The following is a 26,076-nucleotide window of genomic DNA, read 5'->3' as shown; positions in this document are numbered from 1 at the left end:
GGCATACATGACAAATCCGATGGCATTGGCATAAGGGACATTCTCCATATTCTTCTTCTCTTCACTAGTGTTTGGACATTGAACAGAAGAAAACTTGAAGTATGTAGCCAATGGGATACTAACTGGTTTAGCATCCTGCATGGAGAATCTCTTTAGCACCTTTTCAAGGTAATTCTTTTGTGACAAGAATAACCTTATCTTTTCTCTGTTCCTGGTAATCTCCATACCAAGGATTTTCTTGGCATACCCCAAATCTTTCATGTCAAACTCTGACTGTAGTAAAGTTTTCAATTTTGAAACTTCTTGCTTATCTTTACAGGCCAACGGCATATCATCTACATAAATGAGCAAGAAAATCACATCTCCTATTTTCAGCGTCTTATAGTAAAAGCACTCATCATAGTTGCTCCTCTTGAAACCAATCTTAATGACAAAAAAGTCAAACTTCTTATACCAATGCGAGGTGATTGTTACAGACCATATAAAGACTTTTAAGCAGACAAACCAATTCTTTACCTCCTGGTTCTTCAAACCCCTCAGGTTGGGCCATGTAAATTCTTTCATCCAAGTTACCATGTAAGAAGGCAGTCTTTACATCTAACTACTCCAATTCCCAATCAAACTGAGCTACAATTGCCATTAACACCCTAATTGAAGTGTGCTTTACAATTGGAGAGAAGATTTCAATGCAATCAATCCCCTCTCTTTGTGTAAAGCCTTTGGCTACTAGTCTAGCCTTAAATCTTTTGGGATCCTTTAGTGTCAAACCCTCCTTCCTTTTGAACACCCACTTGCATCCCACAATCTTCTGATTAGGTGGCTTCTTGACCAAGGTCCAGGTATGATTTTTCTCCAATGATTCAAACTCTTCACTCATTACAGTGAGCCAATTACTGGAGTCATTGATGTTTACAGCTTCAATATATGAATTTGGTTCAAGTTTTTCATATTCCTTAATAGTTTCTAAAGCATAATCAATGAGATCTGCATAGCCAAACCTCACAGGAGGTTTAATGGTTCTTCTCTGCCTGTCTCTTGTGAGACTATAATCTGTAATGGTGTCATCCTACTGCTGCCCTCAACAACTTGTTGTTCAGTGATCTGGTCTGCACTTCTATCTTTTGATTATTCAGTTTCGACATCTGGTTGGTCAATTTCAGTTTCTGGTTGAGTTACAGTTCTAGTCAACCCAGGTTGCTCCACCTCAAATTCAAAATACTTCTTATCATCATTAGACTTCTTCTGCATGGAACCAGTTGGTACATCTTGTGTTCCTGCAAGGTTAGTTCTAATACAAGGCATAATGTCTTCATTATAAACCACATCTCTACTGATAATGATTTTAGTTCCAGGTGAATCTTTGACTAATAATCTATAACCTTTCACACCTTCAAGGTAGCCAAGAAAAATACATTTTATTGACATCGGTTCCAACTTTCCCTCATTTTGATGTGCAAAGGTTTGACAACAAAAAATCTTTAGATTGCTATAGTCAGCTGGTTTTCCATTCCAAATTTCTTCTGGTGTCTTAAAATTCAAGGCACTAGATGGTGTTATATTGATCAAATAGCAAGTAGTTTTTGCAGCTTCAGCCTAGAAAAATTTTGAAAGACCAAAGCTATATAACATGCATCTCACTCTATCTAAAATGGTCCTATTCATTTTTTCAGCTAGGCCATTTTGTTGAGGGGTACCTTTTACAGTCTTATGCCTCAAAATACCATGTTCATGACAGTAAGAACTAAATTCATCACTACAAAACTCAAGACCATTATCTGTCCTTAGTACTTTCAATTTCTTTTTAGTTTGGTTTTCAAACAAAGTTTTTCATATTTTAAACTTATAAAATGTTTCATCTTTAGATTTTAGCAAGTATATCCATACTTTTTTGGAAAAATCATCAACCAAAGAAAGTACTTCAAGCCACCAAGAGAGGGAATCTTGGTAAGTCCCCATAAATCTGAATTGACATACTCCATTATCCTTTTGGTGTTGTGAATGACTGTTTTGAAGGCAAGTCTATGTTGCTTTCCCAAGATGCAGTATTCACAAAACTCCACCTTGCTTATTTGGTCACCACATAATAGTCCCTGCTTGTTAAGCTCGATTAGCCCTTTATCACTCACATGGCCCATTTTTCTATGCCAAAGGTGAGTCTTATCTGTACTGGACCTTGTTACAACATAGGCAGTTCCAATACAAGTTTCTCCATGAAGAATATAAAGGTCATTTTTCCTATGGCCTTTCATGACAATAAGTGAACCTTTTGAAACAAACAACTTCCCTTCTCTTCCCTTGAATGTGTATCCATCTCCATCAAGAGTCCCAAGTGACAGTAGGTTTCTCTTGAGATCAGGCACATGTCACATATTTCAAGATCCTAGTCACCCCATCAAACATTTTGATTGCAATAGTCCCAATACCAATCATATTGTAAGCAATATTATTTACCATAAGAACTCTGCCTCCATCAACAGCTTGATACTTTTGAAACCATTCTCTTCTTGGAGAGATGTGGTAGCTACACCTTGAATCCAAGACTCACTTTTGAGAAATCTAATTTGATGAAGTAGTCAATACCTCAGCACTGTCAAATTCTTTCTTGACAATTGATGTTTCTGCAGGGGGTTACTCAGTTCCATTGCCATAGCTTTTTCTTTCTGGACATAGTCTTCTTATGTGGCCCATCTTATTATAGTGATAACACTTTGTCCTTGAGTAGTCCTTCTTGCCAATCGACTTGGACCTTGTGTTTGATCTTGGTCAACTATTGTTATTATCCCTTTTAACTGGTCTTCCTTTTGTAGTAAGCCCTTCAACATTGTTTATGGGCTTTTCATTACTTTTCAAATCAAGCAATTTTGAATTCAAAACATTGAGTATGTCATCAATAGATATTGTCTCTCTTCCATATTTAAGAGTTTCTTTGAAATTCTTAAATGTTTTAGGAAAATAATTCAGCAGTATAACTGCTTTATCTTTTTCATCGATTTTTATATCAAGATCTTCAAGATCCAGTATTAGCTTATTAAACTCATCCAAGGAATCTTCAACTGACTTGTTTTCATCCATTTTATACCCAAAGAACCTTTCCTTCAGATAAATCCGATTTGGGAGTACCTTTGTCTTGTATAGTTCTTCTAGTTTCTTCCAAACTGCAGCAACTATCTTTTCTTTGGAAATTTGACGAAGAACCTAATCAGACAAACACAGGATGATAGAACTGTAAGCCTTGTTAGCCATCTCTACCTTATCTTTAGATGGCATGTCTTTAGACTTTCCTCTGGCAATAAAGCTTTCTCCACACCCAGCTGAGTTAAGATGGCCTTCATCTTCATTTTCCATAATGAGAAATCATTCTTCCATGTGAACTTTTCAATGTCAAACTTAGTTGTTGACATTTTCTTGATCGGATCCTTTACCAAGCTCTGATACCAGTTTGTTGGATTAAAACCAATCCACACGTGAGAATTCAATCAAAACAGAACCACACAAGTAAATAAAATAAGAACTGGCAACACAACAAAAAATTTCGAGGTTTGGATCCAAAACTGGAATCCTATGTCCCTGGGAGGCTTAACACCACCAATCCACTATTAAGAACCGAAGTAATACACCCTCAAGCAGTACAATTCTCTTATCTCTTCTCTGTTACAGGTTTTCTCAATGGCCAAACAAGACTCTTAGAGCAAGAACCTTGAAACACACTCAGAAAACCTCACTTCCCTAAACCCTTTTACACCCAAAGCTCTCATATGAATTAGATTTTCATAATGATACATATAAGACCCTTTTATAGATCAAGGGAATGAGAATACAACAAAGAAAACAACATGTCCTTAAGTGATCAAGAACAAGAAAATGAACTAACTAACTAACTAACTTAACCGTTAGTCACACGTGGCAGCTGTTAGTTTGTGAACCACCAAACTAACAGTTTCGATATAAATCACACTGGATTACAAATATACGAATCTCGAGGAAACTCATCGACATCACCATGCTACCCAAGGTGTTCATGAATCTGCGGCGCTTGTGGGCCCAATTGACCTGAATCTTGGTATGCAACTTTGTCTTGGGTCCCGAATTACAATGCACATCTTCATTTGTCCTAGTTTATCTTTTTAACTCTCGTGATTTTGACCTATTACACTTAAATAATCATAATTAGTCCGAAAATTCATAATTTATTAAAAAAAATAATAATAATGAATTATCAATGTATTATGTCTATTTAAAGGATTTTATGAATTTTTTAACTTTAAAATCTCTATAAATAGGGCCCTAGAATAATCTTTATAGGCCATAATCAAACCCCCAAATCTAGATTTTGCTAGTCTCGTGTAAAAAATAAAGAAACTTAAAAAATTCCACTTTCGCAGGTTATGCGAGTACATTTAGCGAATGCAATAAGCCCTTAAATCCTAGATTACCCCTAATGGACGAGTTTGACTCATGATAGTTTGCAGTGAATAAACCCACAAAATTCAAACACTTTATAAACTTATCAAAATCAAAATCAACGTATGTAATGACAACATAACGACATTTTGTAAATCAATTAAAAGTCCTTTACGTTTGAAAAGAGTTCTAAGTTTTCATTCCTCACTTTAGAAAATTTCAAAAATAACTTGAGTGCTTGTGCAAATTTTCTGATTTTAAGAACAAAAACTTTTTCAGAATAAGATTTCATCTCTTAATTGTTAAAAATGGTCGGTTCCACTTAAGTTCTAACTCGAAACTTAGCATCATATCTAGGATAGTGAGAGGTGTGGATACTCATTTTAATACCTCTAAGAGGTTTTATCTGTGATATTCCAACTTATTCACATTTTTTCTATTGATGACTTTTATCTTACTGAAAATACTTTATTTGACCTCATTAGACCATTTTCTTTTTGCATATATCAGTTCTAGCATTTTTTGCTTTACTTTAGTCTTTTTTTAAAAAAATTACTTTTTCTTTTTTCTCTTTTTCACACATCATCATTTTTCTAGTCTTCTTTTTTAAAAAACAGGTAGCCTTTTTTAAGGTACCCAGTGAAAACGCCCTCGATCCGCGAGGTGTGTGGATCCGCTTATGATTTTTGAGGTTTGGAAGTCGCCACCTAGTTATTACGGTTTAGGAACCGAGCATTAACTCTAACAAATAAAAATAACTAATCTACGAATAAAAAGAAACTATGGTATGGGGATCACGTTACGGAATTGGAAGGTGTTAAGTACCAATCCAGCCCGGCAAACATCGACTTCTACTATTTCTCAAAAAAGGATTACATTGCTAAAATACCTAAATTAAAATAATAAAAAAAATAGAATAAAAATATATCTATACGATGATCGCAACGATTTTTTCCCTCAGAATTGGTAGAATGCCTTATCGTAAAATACTCATCGCTTTGTTTTTGTCACTTGATCTGCTTCAGATCTTCAAGATGAAGTACCTTCTTCTTAGATATGAGTATTTCCTAAATTTTTTTATGAATTTCTGGATATTTTTTGGAGATTTTTTAGAATTTTTTTTACAAAACCTAGGGTTTGGATGATAAGTAGAGAGTTAGGGCTTCAAAATCAAGGTTTGGGGCCGGCTAGGGAGACTTTTTGACCTACTTTTTCTAAGGTTTAGTTTGACATCCGAAATTAGGTTGTGGAGGCTCTATATTTATAGAGTTTTTTGGGAAGAATTAGGGTTTGACTAGGTCTCCTTTTAGATAAGATAAGGTTATTTAATTAGGATTTTGACTTAAGTCAAATGAGATTGACTTGGTCTTTTTAAATTAGGTTTTAAATCTTGCGTACCATGAAAGAATATATTTTAATTTTTGTGGGGAATCCCCTAATTATATCTTTAATTATTTGGACCCCTATATGGAAGGGTCTTTTAATAAATATCAAGGGGCTCCACTTAAATAAGTGAGCAACCATCAATAATTTTGCCTAAAAGCTTGATTGATAAATTTTATTGGTTCAGATTTTTAAATTAATTTTATTAAGATTTCACTTTACGTCAATTAATGTTTTATTTATTAATTTTAAAATTCAAATAATTAAAATTGGAAAGTTACTGTTTTGCCCCCGAAGAGGATTCTTGCGTTTGAAGTCGTATTTTGATGTTTTGGAATCGATTTTTTGTAAGGAATTCAATGGGATTATGGTTTTGTGTTATTTATGGATTTTTTGGCATGAAATGATTGTGAACCCTATGAGGGGTATTTTCGTAATGTTGTCAAATTTGGTGAAAATTGACGAAATAATTTATTTGGTTTCACTTTGTTATTTTATGTGTTCAAAAGGGTTTTCCTAAGCATAAGGGCGGCTCTGAGGATGTTTTGATGTTAAGGGTAATTTGGTAATTTGATCATTTTTTAGTGATTTTTATCGTAAAACTTCTTTTTGTCTACAAAATGATGATTTCTGTGTTTTTGGGGTTATATTTTTCTAATGTAGCGTGATTTCTACAGTTTTGTTAGTTTGAGATACCTCATCCGAATTTCTAAAACATATCTAGTAACAAATAAAACATTAGAATAATCATCCATCATTGGGAACCGTCGCAATCGGGTTGACGAGTTGATTAATCAGGTGAGTACAAAAATGGGATATCTACAGATGCCCCTCTTTTGCAGAGGGTTGAAACAAACTAGATAGCAAATCTATTTTGATAGATAATGCGATATCCGAATGCCAAAGCTAGTGACAATTCATTTTGCAGCCTGATTTAGCAATTCGTCGAGGCGTTCGGATCCTTGAGGGCAAAACTCTCCTCGAACTAAAAAGCTATCAGGTCCTTAAGCGTGAGCTCTCACTGACCGCGTCAGATCCCTGAATTTTAGAAAATTCTCCCTGACTAAAAATGTGCAAGTGTATGTACTTGAAATCTGAGATAAATCTCAAAGGATTTGAGTAAAATCTAAGCATAAACTGAGCATAAAGTGAGCATAATCTGAGTGTAAAGCTGATCGTAATTCTGAGAAAACCCTCGCCGACATCTGAGCATAATTTCCAGAAAACCATTGGTAGTATCTGAGCATAATTCTGAGAAAACCCTAAAACCCTTAGTGGTATCTGAGCATAATTCCGAGAAAACCCTTGGCGACATCTAAGCATAATTCTGAGAAAACCCTTAGTGGTATCTGAGCCTAATTCGAGAAAACCCTCTACGGTATCTGAGCATAATTTCAAGAAAACCCTCGACAGTATCTGAGCATAATTCTGAGAAAATCCTCGATGGTATCTGAGCATAATCCGAGAAAACCCTCAGTGATATCTCGCTGAGAAAAATATGAGAAAACCCTCGACGGTGTGAACTTGAGAATGGATAATTCTGGGGAAAAATGAATGAATCTGGGAAATAAATGATAAATTTGAGAAAGAATGAATGAATTTGGGAAAGAATGAATGGATCTGGGAAAGAAATGATGAAAATGAATTTGGAAAATAAAGAATACCCTATCTACAATTCTGGGTGAAAGAGTAATAAGCTATTCTTTGGGCAAAACCAAATATGAGATCAGAAACGTTTTTGTTTAAACCACAATGTTTTTTTTTTTAAATTTTATGAATTTTTTAGCTTCTTTTGAACCTCAGGGGTTTTAAAAAAAGTTGTTATCAAAAGGGTAACCTTAAATTCGGGGTTCCCATTATCCTTTAGGATTAACATTGATCAAGCTTGAGAACAAAACTGCCCCTAGTTTGACAGGAAACATTGCACTGGAGATAATTGAACACAGTTTTTTTTTAAATGCCCCTAGTATAAGGGGGAAAACTATATGCTAAAAGAAGTGCCCCTTGTTATGAAGGTTTGAAATATTTGATTACTACAAGCGCAATAAAGATTTAACTTTTTATATTGAAGATGTTTAGTAGGCTCAATAGACCAAAATATTTCCTTTTGAGATTCATTGTAGAATCCAATATTTTTCCTCTTGGTTCACTTAAGGAAGTAAAAAATGTTTAGATCAATCGTAGACGATGCTCGTGACTTCTGAGTTTTTGCCTGGTGTAAACTGGGTATTGAAACTTGGTCATTCGGACTATTGATGTTTCAGCTGGGACTATTTTTAGCTTTTCAACTCAATGGAGATTTTTTTTGTTGCACTAACTTTTGCCTAGATTGCCCTTTCAGGTTTTCAATCTAGCGAGCGTGTTCTATCTTTTGCCTAGATCGCCTTTTCAGATTTTCGATCTGACGAACTTACAATTTTTCTTTTTTCTTTGCTTTGATTGTTGTCAAGGTCGTCCTTTTGGATTTTCAACCTTGCAAGCTTGCCTTAATTTTTTCCTAAGTCGTCTTTTTCAGATTTTTAACCTAGCAGGCTTTTTTTTTTCTTTTGAACTTCTAGAATTACTGTCTGATCATGCTTTACTACATTCCTTGACTTTTTCGCACAGTACTTAGGAGGACTTTCATAGGTAAGTTTAGGATTGGAGATAAAAAAAAGGAATTTTAAGGTTCAAAAACCTAAATGCACCTTGTGTGGCATTTCTTTTAGTTTGTTGTAGACACCCCATTTTTGCACTCGCCTGATTAATCAACTCGTCAACCCGATCGCAATGATTTCCAATGATGGATGTGTATTCCATTGCTTTATTTTGTTACCAGATGTGTTTCAGAAATCCGAATGAGGTATCTCGAACTAATAAAATTGTAGAAACCACACTACGCTAGGAAAATATGACTCCAGGAACATAGAAATCATCATCTTGTAGACCAAAAAGAAGTTTCACGATAAAAATCACTAAAAATTACCAAATTATCAAAATACCCCTAACATCAAAACAACCCTAGAGCGTACGTTACGATTAGGAAAACTCATTAAAACACATAAAATAATAAATCAAAACCAAATAAATCATTTCGCCAATTTTCATAAAATTTAACAAAATTACGAAAATACCCATCATAAAGTTCATGACCATTTCACACAAAAAATTTCATAAATGACACAAATCAATATTTCCATTGAATTCCTTACGAAAAATCGATTCTAAAACATCCTAGAACATAAAAAACCGACTTAAAATGTGAAAAGTCCTCTCCGGGGGAAAAACGGTAATTTCACAATTTTCATAATTAAAAATTTTGAAATTAATAAATAAAACATTAAATAATTAAAGTAAAACATTGATGAAATTAATTTAAAATTTTGAATTAAAAAAATTGATCAATTGGGTTTCAAGTAAAATTGTTGAGGGTTCGTGAGATATTTCTTTAAGGACCCCTCCATTTGGGGTCCAAAGAATTAAAGATATAATAGAGGGGGGTTCTCTAAAAATTTAAAGCCAATCAAGAAAGACTGAAGTCAAAATTAAAGTCAATTAAGCAAGACTGAAGTCAAGATATTAAAAGTCAATTAATTATGACTAGAGTCAAAATATTAAAAGTCAAACAAATAAAACCAAAAGTCAAAATCATAATAGAGTTCTAATTAAATAATAACTCTATCTAATAGAGTTATAATTAAAACACGATTCCACCTAAAACAATTTTAATTAAAACACAACTCTACTTAAAATAATTTTAACTAAAACACAACTCTAATTAAAAGAACTCTAATTAAATACTAAATCTATCAAAATCAACCCCTAAAAAAATCTATAAATAGATGTGCTCACACCCTATTTTCTTATCAAATCATAAACCCTAAGAGAAGTAGGTCCAAAAGCCCCCTAGCCTCCCATAAATTCTAGTTTTGGAGCCCCAACTCCTTACCTAACATCCCTCCTTCGATTTTAGCCTAAAGAACACCTAAAAGCCCTCCAAAACATCCCAAAATCTACAACAAACTTGAAGAATTCAGATCCAAGAAAGTAGAGATACCTTACCTCGGAGATCAGGAATCAAATCAGGAGACAGAACGAAGCAAGGAGTATAGTACAAGGACCAATTTTTGTCGGATCTGAGGGAACAAAGTATTTGCTATCGGAAAGGTATAATTTCTTAATTTTATTTATTTATTTATTATTATCTATATTTTTTAGCAATGTAATTTATTTGAGAAGTTAGTAGAGACCGGTTTCGGCTGGGCGGGATTGGTGCCTAACACCTTCCAACCCCGTAACATGATCCCTGAATTCAATTTTTTCTGTTCTAGATTAATTCTTTATCTATTTATAGTCATTGATCGGTTCTTAGACCGTAATAACTAGGTGGCGACTCCAAAACCTCAAGGGTCAAAAGCTGATCCGTGCACTCCGCGGATCGAGGGCGCTTTCAGTGGTGACTCCACTGGGGACCATTGAGGATCAGACTTGAAAAACCCCAAGTATGGGAGCATTGCCAAGATGACCTAGTTTTTTATTTTATATTTTTATTTAGCTCGATTTATTTTATTTATTTATTTATTTTTGTGACTTGATTTGGATGATTTTGGGTATTGTATTTTTGTCCAATTAAGGGTCACTTTTTGATGACCCCTAAATAATGAGAGATTCTAATTGACATATGAAAAGGATGGAATGATGAAGGTTGGGATAGCAATGTTAAAATATTTTTACAGAATATTCTAATAAGAATTAAGTCTGGAAACCTTTAATAAAATATAGATCTCATCGAATAGATTAATTTAGAATCTGAATTCACTCAAGTTCGTTATCGGGAGCCTTGGATATCATCGATGCAAGTTCAATATGTGAATCTGGAATTGTTGTTGAATGAAAGTTGGGACATCAATGTTAAAACGTTTTTACAGAATATTCTAGTCAGAACTAGGTCTGGTTACCTATTAATAAAACATAGATCATATCGAGTAGATGAATTTAGAATCTGAATTCACTCAATTTCGTTATCGGGAGCCTTAGATATCATTGATGCAAGTTCAATCTGTAAATCTGTAATTGTTGCTGAATGAATATTGGGACAGTAATGTTAAAACGTTTTTACAGAATATTCTAGTAAGAATTAAGTTTGAGAACCTTTAATAAAATGTAGATCTCATCGAGTAGATTAATTTAGAATCTGAATTCACTTGATTTCATTATCAGGAGCCTTGGATATCATCGATGCAAGTTTAATATGTAAATCTGGAATTTCTGCTGAATGTAGATTGGGACAGTAATGTTAAAACGTTTTCACAGAATATTCTATTCAGAATTATGTCTGGGCACCTATTAATAAAATGTAGATCCCATCGAGTAGATGAATTTAGAGTCTGAATTCACTCGATTTCGTTATCGGGAGTTTTAGATATCATCGATGCAAGTTCAGATTGTATTTTTCTAATTCACAAAAAATCTAAATTTATCTAGTGTTAACACAGTTAATGTTCCTGAGAGCAAGCTCATTTGGCACTAGGATCTTTCTCTTTGATTTTCATTTGGATTGTGTTTCTAGTTTGCTTTTATAATTAAAAAAAAAAGGGCTCAATCGCTCCTCATCTCAACAATTATCATTTTATCATCAATGTAACATCTATTGCAATCTCGATTTATTTTGGATCACCCAAAAGTGATCATTGATTGGACCTTAAAAATTATAAAAATGCCATGATCATTAATTGATTTGCCATGAGTTTGATTCATATATATTTTGATTTGCATACTTTAATCTTGATTTTAATGCTTTGGATATTTATGTTGTATGATCACATTTTCTAATATCCATATTTTAATGGTTTGATCTGGCTTATGGGTCCACTTATTTGTAAAAGCCCCGAGCACACCCCACCCTGTTTTGCACACACCACATGCACGATTACTGTTTTGCACACTTACACATCCTATATAGCCAACGTGGCACTAGTGTGTGGCCCGGTCTCTTCGGAGATGCGAAGTGTTGTTTTTGAAAATTAAAATAGGTGCCCCGACCCAATAAAAAATCCATCTCTTGCAAATGACCTAGCCCAACTCGATCCAACAATCTTGATGGACCGGGCCATTTAAATCGAAAAAGAAATCAAATTTTCAAAGAAGAAAAATAGTTTACAAAGGCAAAGTATTTTCTAGAAAAAAATATTTTTCAAAAGAAGTGTTTTCCAGAAAAAGTGTTATTCTCTAGAAAAAATATTTTCTAAGAAAAAACGTTTTCCAAAAAATGTTTTCCATAAGAACAAGATTTTCCAAGAGAAAATACTTTCCAAATAAAAAACTATTTTTCAGAAAAAAAATGTTTTCTAGAAGAAAATGTTTTCCAAAAGAAAAGAAAATGAAGGAAAAATGATTTACAAAAGATATATTTTTGCATGGAAAATTTTTGAAATATGTTTTTTTACCAAAAATCTATTTTTTGCATGAACCTTGTAAAATTATCAAAATATGTTTTTCTAAAAAGAAAATGATTGTAAAAAAATAATCAGAATTGTAAAAATTGTTATTCAATAAAACCATTATTTTCAAGAGTGCAATAAAATTATTTTCCTTCTGAATAATCATTGAATGGATGAATTGTTTAATGGATTGGTGCACAAAATTCAATAAAATCTCAAGGTTCATTTAAAATGTTATCAAGGGGGTGACACTGAAATTGGTTAAATTTACCTTCAAAGAGATTTAAGGGTTATCATTATATCTAAGCTCAATCGTCCATCGTCTAGCTAGGGTAGTAAATCCAGTCAGTTAGAGTAAACGTCAATATCAAGTCAACAGTCAGAAATGACCTCAAAATTTCTCAACATCATTCAGTTGTTCTTTGAAGATCATAGTGCTTCAATCCTACCGGTTGTAAGTAATATCTCAGTCCTCAGTCCTAATCAAACTCGTGTGGGTACTTGTCTTGAGTTTTCATGAGTCATTTGGGTTAGCTCGAGTCTTTTTTTCCAACAAGGTCATGTCTTCCTTAGATTGAGTCTACTCTTTCCTATTGAGTCAAGTTAGTTCGTCGAGTCTATAGAGTTGTCTATCGCCCCTTCTGAATTTAATGGGATAAAGGAAATTTTTGAATACCTCGAGTGCATTAACGAATTAACTGCTAATCTGACTTCAAGGATAGATTTTTCTCCTGAGCAAGAAGATAAGAGTCGGGCTCAAGAAAGCAAAGGTCATTGACCTCGGAACAGAAATAAATTCCTAAAGAGATTTAAATAGAAATCATTTTATCTCTAGAGGAACACAAGGGGATAATGAATTTTCTCAGAAATTTTAAAAGACTTGCTTACATGGTCCTATGAGGATATGTCGGTTAAATTTGGAGTGTTGTTCAACGTGAAATATATACCCATCCTGTGAGAACACCAACCAGAATAGACTGACATAGCCAGAGGAGGGATTATAAAATGTATCAGTGCTGGAATTTTAAAATCGATGGAATAGTTGAAGCAACCAGTAAAAATCTCAAGACAATCATCGTGAAAATGTGTTAATCACACATCACACCGAGACTGGCCAGAGAAGTTACTATTCGCATTATGAACATATTACACTTCAATACAGTCTTCTACTAGAGTCACTCTAGTATGATATGGAAGCAATCTTACTGGTTAAAAGGGAAAATCTTGTATCTCAAGGTCTTGATGGAAGTTAATTGTTATAAACAGATTGGGTCTGTCAATGGAAGGAGTTATTCGCATGTTTGACAAGAAAGTCAAAAGTTCATCACTTATAAGTCAAGGATCTAAGCATCAGACTACCCAAAAAATTTTGAGTACTCTTTCTCGATCATAGAAAGTTTGAACTCAATTGGAGAGATTCAATCATTAAAGAAATATTATCTGGAAAAACTGTTAGACTTCAAGATCATGATGGAATCGAATTACCAGAGTCAACCAACCTTGACCGGATCAAACGGTACTACATTTAAGGAGGCCATCTTTGGCTGAATCAATTTTCCTGCTACCCAGTTCATTATCTCCTTTCTCAGCCCTTTGCAGTCTTTTAAAAAAAAATGATGTCTTTTTCTTTCTCAACCCGATCACCTAACCTAGGGGAGGGAAAATTCGAACTACGTTTTGGTCTGATCCCAAAATTCTGGGGTACGTAGGCAACCTGAGAAGTTACTTCAGGCTCGACCGCATCAAAATAAAAAAATATAGATTCCCCGACAAAGAAAAAATCTAAAAAGAAAAAAATTCAAAAGAAAAAATTGTCAAAGTGGGGAAGAAAATTCAAGGAAAAAGAAAATAATTTAAAAGGAAATGTCACACAAGGGGCATTTGGATTTTTGAGCCTCAAAATCCCTTTCTTTTTATACCCAGTCCTAAGCTTACCCATGAAAGTCCTCCTAAGTACCGTGCGAGAAGTCAAGGAAGATAGCAAAGCATGACCAGACAACAACTCTAGAAGTTCAGAAGGGAAGAAGAAGAAAAAAAATCTGCTAGATTGAAAACCCAAAAGGGCAATTTAGGTAAAAATTAAGGTAAGCTCGCGAGGTTAAAAATCTGAAAGGATGACCTTGGCAACAATCAAAGCAAGGAAAAAAGAAAAAATTGTAAGTTCGCTAAATCGAAAACCTAAAAAGGCGATCTAGGCAAAAGCTAGAGCATGCTCGCTAGATTGAAAACCTGAATAGGCAATCTAGGCAAAACTTAGAGCTATCAAAAAATAAAAGAAAATCTCAGTTGAGTTGAGAAGCTGAAAAGGTAGCCCGTGCCGAAATATCAGAAGTCCGAATGATCAAGTTTCAATATCCAGTTTGAACCAAATATAGACTCAGGAATACAAGTATCTTGTCTATGATTGATCTGAAGAGTTTCATGCCCCTAAGTAAACCGAAGGAGAGAAATAACAAATTCTATGATAAATTTCAGAAAGAAATATTTTGTTCCAATTTCTTTTAGCCTGACTCAAAATCTTCAATATAAAAAGTCAAAATTAAAAGTTAAACCTTTATTGCGCTTGCGGTAATCAAGGATTTCAAACTTTCATAACAAGGGCACTTCCTTTTTCTAGAGAGTATAGTTTCCCTCCTTACACTGGGGGCATTTGTTTTCAAATTATGTTCAATTATCCCCAGTGTAATATTCCCTGTCAAACTAGGGGCATTTTGGTTCTGAAGCCTAGTCAATTAACCTCAAAGGATAAGGTGAACTTTGAATTAAAGGTTACCCTCTTGATAGCAATTTTGAAAACTCCTCAGATTCAAAGAAAGTAAAAATGTTTACCGGACCTTCATAAAATCCAACATTTTACTTTAAAAAAATTCAAATGCGAGGTTAATCCCCTGTTTGCTCCAACAAAAAAAAAATTAGTTCATTACTCTTTCACTCCGAGTAGGTAGAGTAGAACTTCCCAAAAACATTAGTTCATTACTCTTTCACCCTGGGCAGGTAGAGTAGGACTCTCAAAAAGCTTAGTTCATTACTCTTTCACTTCGAGTAGGTAGAGTAGAACTTCCCAAAAAAATTAGTTCATTAATCTTTCACCCTGGGCAGGTAGAGTAGAACTCCCAAAAAATTAGTTCATTACTCTTTCACTCCGAGTAGGTAGAGTAGAACTTCCCAAAAAAATTAGTTCATTACTCTTTCACCCTGGGCAGGTAGAATAGGACTCTCAAAAAGCTTAGTTCATTATTTTTTCACCCTAGGCAGGTAGAGTAGGACTCCTAAAACAATTGGTTCATTACTCTTTCACTTTGAGTAGGTAGAGTAGAACTTCCCAAAATAATTAGTTCATTACTCTTCCACGCTGGGCAGGTAGAGTAGGACTCTCAAAAAGCTTAGTTCATTACTCTTTCACTCCGAGTAGGTAGACTAGAACTTTCCAAAAAAAAAAAAATTAGTTCATTACTCTTTCACCCTGGGCAGGTAGAGTAGGACTCCTAAAAAATTAGTTCATTACTCTTTCACTCCGAGTAGGTAGAGTAGAACTTCCCAAAAAAATTAGTTCATTACTTTTCACCCTAGGCAGGTAGAGTAGGACTTCTAAAAAGCTTAGTTCATTACTCTTTCACTCCGAGTAGGTAGAGTAGAACTTCAAAAAAAAAAAAATAGTTCATTACTCTTTCACTCCGGGTAGGTAGAGTAAAACTTCCCAAAAAAAAATTTAGTTCATTACTCTTTCACTCCAAGTAGGTAGAGTAGAACTTTCTAAAAAAAAAATTATTTCATTATTCTTTCACCCTGGACAGGTAGAGTAGGACTCCTAAAAAATTAGTTCATTACTCTTTCACTTCGAGTAAGTAGAGTAGAACTTCCCAAAAAAAATTAGTTCATTACTCTTTCACCCTAGGCAGGTAGAGTAGGACTTCTAAAAAGCTTAGTTCATTACTCTTTCACTCCTAGTAGGTAGAGTAGAACTTCCAAAAAAAAAAAATAGTTCATTACTCTTTCACTCTGGGTAAGAGTAGAATTTCCTAAAAAAAAAAATTTAGTGCATTACTCTTTCATTCTGAGTAGGTAGAATAAGACTCTCAAAAAAATATAAATTCATTACTCTTTCACCTAGAGTAGGTAGAGTAGGACATTTAACTTTCTCCCAACTTTTGCTCAGATTTGTCTCAAATATCATTCAAATTTTCTCAAGTTTTGTTTTACTCAGATTTTACTCAATTTCACACAGTGCACACACTTGCACATTTGTTCTTTTAGTCAGGGAGAATTCTCAAAAATTCAAGGATCTGGCACTGTCAGTGAGAGCCCATGTTCAATGACCTGACAATCTTTTAATTCGGGGAGAGCTTTACCCTCAAGGATCCGAACACTCCGACGAATTGCTAAATCATGCTGCAAAATGAACTGTCACTAGCTTTGGCATTCAGATATCGCACTATCTACCAAAATAGATTTGCTATCTAGTTTGCTTCAACCCTCTGCCAAAGAGGGGCATCTGTAGACACCCCATTTTTGCACTCGCCTGATTAATCAACTCGTCAACCCGATCGCAATGATTCCCAATGATGGATGTGTATTCCATTGCTTTATTTTGTTACCGGATGTGTATTCCCAATGATGGATGTGTTTCAGAAATCCGAATGAGGTATCTCGAACTAACAAAACTATAGAAACCACACTACGCTAGGAACATACGACTCTAGAAACATAGAAATCATCATCTTGTAGACCAAAAAGAAGTTTCACGATAAAAATCATTAAAAATTACCAAATTACCAAAATACCCCTACCATCAAAACAACCCTAGAGCGTATGTTACGATTAGGAAAACTCATTAAAACACATAAAATAATAAATCGAAATCAAATAAATCATTTCGCCAATTTTCACAAAATTTAACAAAATTATGAAAATACCCCTCATAAAGTTCATGACCATTTCACACAAAAATTTTCATAAATGACACAAACCAATATTTCCATTGAATTCCTTACGAAAAATCGATTCTAAAACATCTTAGAATATAAAAAATCGACTTAAAATGTGAAAAGTCATCTCCGGGGGCAAAACGATAATTTCACAATTTTCATAATTAAAATTTTTGAAATTAATAAATAAAACATTAAATAATTAAAGTGAAACATTGATGAAATTAATTTAAAATTTTGAATTAAAAAAATTGATCAATCGGACTTTCAAGTAAAATTGTTGAGAGTTCGTGAGATATTTCTTTAAGGATCACTCCATTTAGGGGTCCAAAGAATTAAAGATATAATAGAGGGGGGTTCTCCAAAAATTTAAAGCCAATCAAGCAAGACTGAAGTCAAGGTATTAAAGTCAATCAAGCAAGACTGAAGTCAAAATTAAAGTCAATTAAGCAAGACTGAAGTAAAGATATTAAAAGTCAATTAATTAAGATTAAAGTCAAAATATTAAAAGTCAAACAAATAAAACCAAAAGTCAAAATCATAATAGAGTTCTAATTAAATAATAACTCTATCTAATAGAGTTCTAATTAAAATACGACTCCACCTAAAACAATTCTAATTAAAACACAACTCTACCTAAAACAATTTTAACTAAAACACAACTCTAATTAAAAGAACTCTAATTAAACACTAACACTATCAAAATCAACCCCTAAAAAAATCTATAAATAGATGTGCTCACACCTTATTTTCGTATCAAATCATAAACCCTAAGAGAAGTAGGTCCAAAAGCCCCCTAGCCTCCCATAAATCCTAGTTTTGGAGTCCCAACTCCTTACCTAACATCCCTCCTTTGATTTTAGCCTAAAGAACACCTAAAAGCCCTCCAAAACATCCCAAAATCTACAAAAAACTTGAAGAATTCAGATCCAAGAAAGTAGAGATACCTTACCTCGGAGATCAGGAATCAAATCAGGAGACAGAACGAAGCAAGGAGTACAGTACAAGGAGCAATTTTTGTCAAATCTGAGGGAATAAAATATTTGCTATCGGAAAGGTATAATCTCTTAATTTTATTTATTTATTATTATTATCTAGGTTTTTTCACAATGTAATTTATTTGGGAAGTTAGGAGACCGACTTCGGCCGGGCGGGGTTGGTGCCTAACACCTTTCAACCCCGTAACATGATCCCCGAATTCAGTTTTTTCTGTTCTAGATTAATTCTTTATCTATTTAGAGTCATTGATCGGTTCCTAGACCGTAATAACTAGGTGGCGACTCCAAAACCTCAAGGGTCAAAAGCGGATCTGCACACCCCACGGATCGAGGGCGCTTTCATTTGCTTTGAATTTTCTTCCCCATTTTGAAGATATTTTTTTTTCTTTTGAATTTTTTTTCTTTGTGGGAGAATCTATTTTTTATTTTGATGTGGTCGGACATGAAGTAACTTCTCAGGTTGCCAACGTACCCTAGAATTTTGGGATCAGACCGAAACATGATTCGAATTTTTCCCTCTACTAGGTTGGGTGATCAAGTTGAGAACGAAAAATGTATTTTCCTTTTGAAAAAGACTGCAAAGGGATTGAGAAAAGAAATATTGAACTGGAAACAGGATATTGATTCAGTCGAAGATGGCTTCCTTAAATGTAGTACCGTTTGATCTGGTCAAGGTTTATTGATTCTGGTAGTTCAATTCCATCATAATCTTGAAATCTAATAGTTTTTCCAGGTAATATTTCTTTGATGATGAACGGACTTCCCCAATTAAGTTTGAACTTCCTTCTGGGGGTCAAAGATAGGCGTCTGATTTTTTTTAAGTATTAAATCTCCGACTTGCAAGTGTCGGGCCTTGATCTTCTTGTCAAATACATAGGCGACTCTTCTTCAATAGGCCTGCACGTGGTTCAAAGCTCTTAGTCATTTTTCTTCGATCAAATTTAATTTCTCATACCATTGACGAGTCCAATCCGCTTCTAATAACTGACTTTCCAACAAAACCCTGAGGGATGGAGTTTTCATTTCAACAGGTAAAACTGCTTCCATATCATACACTAAAGAATAGGGAGTGATTTCAGTGGAAAACTGTATTGAAATACGATGTGCCCCCAGTGTGAATGGTAACTTCTCTAATTAATATTAGTGCGATTAACATATTTTTACGATAACTATTTTGATACTCTTATTAGCTACTTCAACCATTCCATTAATCTGATGATGGTAGGGAGATGATGCCGAATCTTGAACTTTGAACATAGAGTAATAATCTCGGCTTTGAAGTGTGACCCATCATCAGAGACTAATTCCAAAAGTACCCTATATCGACTTATGGCATTTGCTTTGATAAACTGTACAACTTAAGATGCAGTGAGGGCAACATTGACATGTTTTGTAACATCTTCTTTGATCTCATTGGTATTTCCATTCCATCGAGTGAGTATCTATTCCATATTAGATAACATCCAAGCTTGCACCTAACATATCCTCATCGGATCACGCGAACAGGTCTTTTGAAATTTCTAAGTAAATTCATTATCCCTTCGTATTCCTTTAGGGATAGGATAGTTTCTATTTGAATTTCTCTAGGAATTATTTTCTATTCCGAGGTCAATAACCTTTGCTTTCTCGATTAAAGGATGAGCCCGACTCTAATCTTCTTGTTCAGGAGAGAAATCTATCATTGAAGCCAGATTAGTAGTTAACCCGTTAATGCACTCGAGATATTCAAAAATTTCATTTATCCAATCAAATTCAGATGGGGTGACAAATACCTCTATAAACTCGACAAACTAACTCGATTCAACAGGAAAAGAGTAGACTCGATTTAAAGAAGACATGACCTTGTCGAAAAAAAGAACTCGAACTAATCCAAATGACTCATGAAAACTCAAGACAACTACCCACAATGGGCTTGATTAAGACTGAGGACTGAGACATTGCTTACGATCGACAGAATTGAAGTACTGTGATTTTCACGGAACAACTGTGTAATTTTGAAAGATTTTGAGTCATTTCTGACGATTCACTTGGTGTTGACATTCATTCTAACTGACCAGACTACTGACCCTAGTAAAACGGTGAACGATTGAGCTTAGGTACAATGATAACCCTTAAACATCATTGAAGGTGAATTTAATCAATTCTAGGGTTACCCCCTTGATAACATTTTAATGAATCCTGAGATTTTATTGAATTATGTACACTAATTCATTAAACAATTCATTCATGCAATTATTATTTTAAAAGGAAAATAATTTTATTGTAATTTTAAAAATTATTGACAAATAATATTTTCATTAATTAAAAACTTTCACAAATCTGATTTTTTTTTCGCAACTCATTTCTTTTTAAAAAAAATATATTTTAATAATTTTTCAAAGTCCATGCAAAAATAGATTTTTTGTAAAAATCTTTTATCTTTAGAAAAACGTATTTCAAAATTTTTTCAAGGTCCATGCAAAAAATAGATCTTTTGTAAATTATTTTTCCTTCATTTTATTTTCTTTTGGAAAATATTTTTATTCTTTTAAAGTAGGTCGGGACCTGAAATAGAAAAATGTTTGAATACCATTTTGATTTGAATGGTTCGACCCATCATGATTGTTGGACCGAGATGGACTGGATCATTACCACATTTAAAATGGATTCTTTATTGGGTTGGTGCACCCATTGATATAATAGCTTTGAATCAGATTAAACAAAAAGTTTGATAATCTTAAGAACAAAACTGTAACTTCCTGATATCAACATTTGTAAAGTCCATTTTCAAAAATGCAACCTGGGAATACCCATGATAAGCTGGAGTCGTGACCTATAGGGAGGTTTCTAGACTCTAAGTTCACTACGTGCAATGCAATTTATTTGACCACCCTTGCCCAAGTGCACCTATATACCTTTCGAGCGTACTTAATCAGACGGTACGTGGTGACTTGGGTTGATATACCATATAAGTAATAGTCTAAGACTCCAACTCAAATATCTGAAGTCAAAACTAATTAGTTTAATCCCCAATTGAGAGGTGGTGCACGATGCTGAGCAAGGGCATTCTTAAATCACATCTCTTCTAGAATATACGTAGTCTATCCCCCTAGTATCGTAGTACATCGGGGCATGATCTCGCTTACGTACTGGTTTTGACCAAGAAGTGCAATTGGTGAACTTAGATTACCTTTGATGTACTGTATAGGTACGAGTCTAGGGTTGGCGATCAAGACATGTGACTTTATGGCTTACAATAGGACAAAGGCTTAGGTTGCTCCAACTTGGGTGCATTAATATACCTTTCAGTGTCACCTAATCGAATGGTACTGATGCCCCAGTTTTATATACCCTAAGGTATGTGACTGGAGTTGTGATTTTTATGAATGACGTCGCATCTCCGAGGAGGTTGGGCCACACACTAGTGCCACGTTGGTTATAAGAGACATGCAAGTATGCAATACAATAAAATAAACGTGCTAGTAGTGTGTGCAAAATAGGGTGGGGTGTGCCCATGGCATTTTCAAACAAATGGGCCCATAGGCCTAATCATACTATTACGATATTGATATCACTTGAATATTAATCAAGACAAATACCAACCCGATCCCATCACATCAACATTAGGATCAAAATAAACACGTCAAACACATATCTCAATTAAGATTATGGCACGTCAAATAGGCAAAAATTATGGCACAAAAATAATCAATCATAGGCCAATCGATTAAATCGGCACAAGAAAATTTTTTTTTATTATTTTTTTTTTCAAAATGAACTAAAAACAAAATGACTCTTTCTCTATGCTCCAATCAAGAGTTACTTTGGACGATCCAAAATAAATTGAGATTTTATTGAATATTGAATCGAGGATAAGATGATAATCGTTGAGATAAGGCATGATGCCTTTTTTTTTTTTTTTAGAAGCAAATTGTTTTTTTTTTTTTTTTTTTATTTTTTTTATTGGAATCCTCTCCGCATCACAAACAGCATTAAAAAAAAGTAATTTTTTATTTCTTAGCACATCACTCACAAATAATTTATTTGAGAAGAAGATGAAAAATAAAAAATCATTTTTTACTAACGGCACACCACTCATACAAATATTTATTTTTATTTTTTTGTGATTTTTTATTGGAATCTTCTACTCATCACGAACAACATTAAAAAATATTTTTTTTTTGTTTCTTAGCGCATCACTCACAAATAGTTTATTTGAGAAGAAGATGAAAAATAAAAAAATTATTTTCTACTAACGACACACTACACAAAAAAATACTTTTTATTTATTTTTTTTTTTGCGATTTTTTTCTTGGAATTCTCTCCTCATCACAAACAACATTAAAAAAAAGTAATTTTTTTATTTTCTTAGTACATCACTCACAAATAATTTATTTTCACAACCTATCACCCATATATTGACGTGCTAAAAAAAAATGATTTTCATCAAAAAAATTTTTTTAAAAAAACTCTATGGATCCTCATCCCAACCACCATAATTCCGTCTTCAATTTATATGCAATTTGAATATTTCATTGTTTAGAGTCATCCCAAAATGAGCCTAGATTGAATCATAAAAAGTGATACTCTAAAATAACATACCTAAAATCAATCCAAATAATGCCAAGAAAAGATAATACAACCAAAAAAATATAAAATAAACTAGATAAAAAAATGGGTTAACAATCATTATTTCATATCATTACCCTCTTGAAATCATGCGTTATTTAGGGTCATTCCGAGTTACCCGAGATTGAACTATAAAAAATGTGCTAAAATAAAAATATTCACCATTCAAACAAGTAATCAATAATCGAGCCAAAAAGAATGATAAAAAATAAAAATAAATAAATAGACAAACAACTAAAAATAAAATAAAAAACTAGGTCGTTCTGACAATGCTTCCCATACTTGGGGCTTTTCAAGTCTGATCCTTAATAATGCCCACTAGAGTCGCCACTGAAAGCGCCCTCGATCCGTGGGGTGTACGGATCCACTTTTGATTTTTGAGATTTGGGAGTCGCCACCTAGTTATTATAGTCTAGGAACTGAGCATTAACTCTAACAGATAAAAACAACTAATCTATGAATAAAAAGAAACTATGGTTCGAGGATCACGTTACGGGGTTGGAAGGTGTTAGGCACCAACCCCGCCCAGCAAACGCCGGTCTCTACTATTTTCCAAAAAAGGATTATATTGCTAAAAGGCCTAAAAAAAATAATCAAACAAATAGAATAAAAATATACCTATACGATGATCGCAATGATTTGTTCCCTCAGAATTGGTAGAATGGCTCCTCATAAAATACACCTCGCTTTATTTTTGTCACTCGATCTACTTCAGATTTTCAAGATGAAGTACCTCCTTCTTAGATTTGAGTATTTTCTAAATTTTTTGATGGATTTCTGGATATTGTTTGAAGATTTTTTGAAAGTTTTTCTACAAAACTTAGGGTTTGGATGATAAATAGGGAGTTAGGGCTTCAAAATCAAGGTTTGGGGTCGGTTAGAGAGACTTTTTAACCTACTTTTTCTAGGGTTTATTTTGACCTTCGAAATTAGGTTGTGAAGGCTCTATATTTATAGAGTTTTTTGGAAGAATTTTGGTTTGACTAGGTCTCCTTTTAGATAAGATAAGGTTGTTTAATTAGGGTTTTGACTTAAGTCTTATGAGATTGACTTGGTATTTTTAAATTAGATTTTTAATTCTTGCGTACCATGAAAGAATATATTTTTAATTTTTGTGGGAAACCCCCTAATTATATCTTTAATTATTTGGACCCTAGATAGAAGAATTTTTCAATAAATATCAAGGGGCTCTACTTAAATAAGTGGGCAACCATCAACAATTTTGCTTTAAAGCTTGATTAATAAATTTTCTTGGTTCAGATTTTTAAATTAATTTTATTAAGGTTTCACTTTACTTTAATTAAAATTTTATTTATTAATTTTGAAATTCAAATTGTAAAAATGAAAAAATTACTATTTTATCCTCGAAGAGGATTTTGTGTTTCAAGTCGTTTTTCGATGTTTTAGAATCGATTTTTCGTAAGGAATTCAATGGAATTATGGGTTTGTGTTATTTATGGATTTTTTGACATGAAATGATTGTGAACCCTATGAGGGGAATTTTCGTAATTTTATCAAATTTGGTGAAAATTGGTGAAATGGTTTATTTGGTTTCACTTTGTTATTTTATGGTTCGAAAGGATTTTTCTAAGCATAAGGGGGGCTCTAAGGATGTTTTGATGTTAGGATATTTGGTAATTTGATTATTTTTTAGTGATTTTTTCGTAAAGCTTTTTTTTGTCTACAAAATGATGATTTATATGTTTTTGGGGTTATATTTTCCTAGCGTAGCGTGGTTTCTACAATTTTTGTTAGTTTGAGATACCTCATCCGAATTTCTAAAACATATCTAGTTGACGAGTTAATCATCCATCATTGGAAACTGTCGCAATCGGGTTGACGAGTTAATTAATCAGGTGAGTGCAAAAATGAGGTGTCTACACCCAGCCTAATCTTATGATTGTTGTTCAAGTTATACTAACTCTAGTTCTGTTTTTCTTCTAACCAGCCAACTAAAGGACAAGAAAGTCATAATTCACTAGACTAGGTTTTCCCTAATACTCTAGACAAAGAAGAGGGTTAACTCTTGTTCCATTAAATCTAATTTTTCAAGTAGTTGAAATCAGAAGTGACATGAATTTTTCAAAGTGATATTTTTATGTTTTTCTAGTAAGGAATAATAAAAAGGACTAGTGATAAAAAATTTATGACATGAAACTGAGATTTGAAATTCATATGTAAAAAGTACATACACAGATTTTAAAGAAATTATTTTAAAAATGTTAAACATTTTTTTGAATTTTTTAAAAAAATATGAAAAGGAATAATAATGCAATTGTGAAGAAAAATATGCAATGCAAGCTAACCCAATACCTTCAAACCTAAATAAAATATAGACCTCAATATACAAGAAATAAGGAAATATAAATAAATGGTAGATCACACCTGATACGGATTTGACATTAAATTGTAAAATATTGTTACAATTGAACTGAAAAGATTGAGAGTTATAATAAGGATAATTTTTTAAATAGTTTTGCATAAATGAAATCCTACCTAAGAATTGAAAAACAATTCAACTAAGAAATTAAAAACATTCTAATATGAATTTGAACTTCTAGCGGCCCGGACACTCGCACGTGCCTTCTGTTCCTCAATATAGGCCAACATTTGTCTCTATTGCTCAAGCAACAATTGCTGACCAATCTATAGATTTTTGTATCGTTGGTTGACCTTTTTGAGACCCCTAAACAATTTCCCAAAAGCCTGTCAATTCCCTTACTGAGGGACCTACTCGAGCCAAGAAATTCCTCAAAATCGGTGCTTAATGTACGCTCATCCTTTAGTACTGATTTGTTGAACTCAACCCCTACGGATCTATAACCATGTGGTAATTGGGGAGAAAGATATTAGGGTTTGGAGGTTTTTTAAGTGAACATTGTTTCAGGAAAATAAATTTTCTCCTTTGCAAAATCCCAAGAATTTATTTTAAGAAAAATTATTGAAATTTTCAACCCTTATACCCCTTTTTGGTAAGTTCAAATTGAGAGAAAGAAGGGAAACTAAGTTCTTACATGGAAGACTATAATTATAAGAAAACAAAAAAATCCTAAGTACACTACTCATCCTAAAAAAAATAAAAAGACTAGGTTGCCTCCAAAAAGTACTAAGTTTAACGTCTTCAATTGGACCTATCAAAAAGTCTAATCCCTAGGGATTTTCCTAATATCTAATTTGATGGATACATCGATTGATTTTCTACCCCAGATGTTAATTAGACGGATTTGTATCATTCGGATAACTTGAAAAGTATTTCGTGAAATAATCAACATCCTACATATGTTCTCAATCATCATCTTTTTTAGGCAATTTTTAACCATCGTGTTCCTGAAGAAAATGAGA

This window comes from Akebia trifoliata, chromosome 4 (genome assembly GCF_017979445.1).
Source record: "Akebia trifoliata isolate Shusen 1 chromosome 4, ASM1797944v1, whole genome shotgun sequence".
Classification (NCBI taxonomy): Eukaryota; Viridiplantae; Streptophyta; class Magnoliopsida; order Ranunculales; family Lardizabalaceae; genus Akebia; species Akebia trifoliata.
This window is presented reverse-complemented; position numbering follows the sequence as displayed.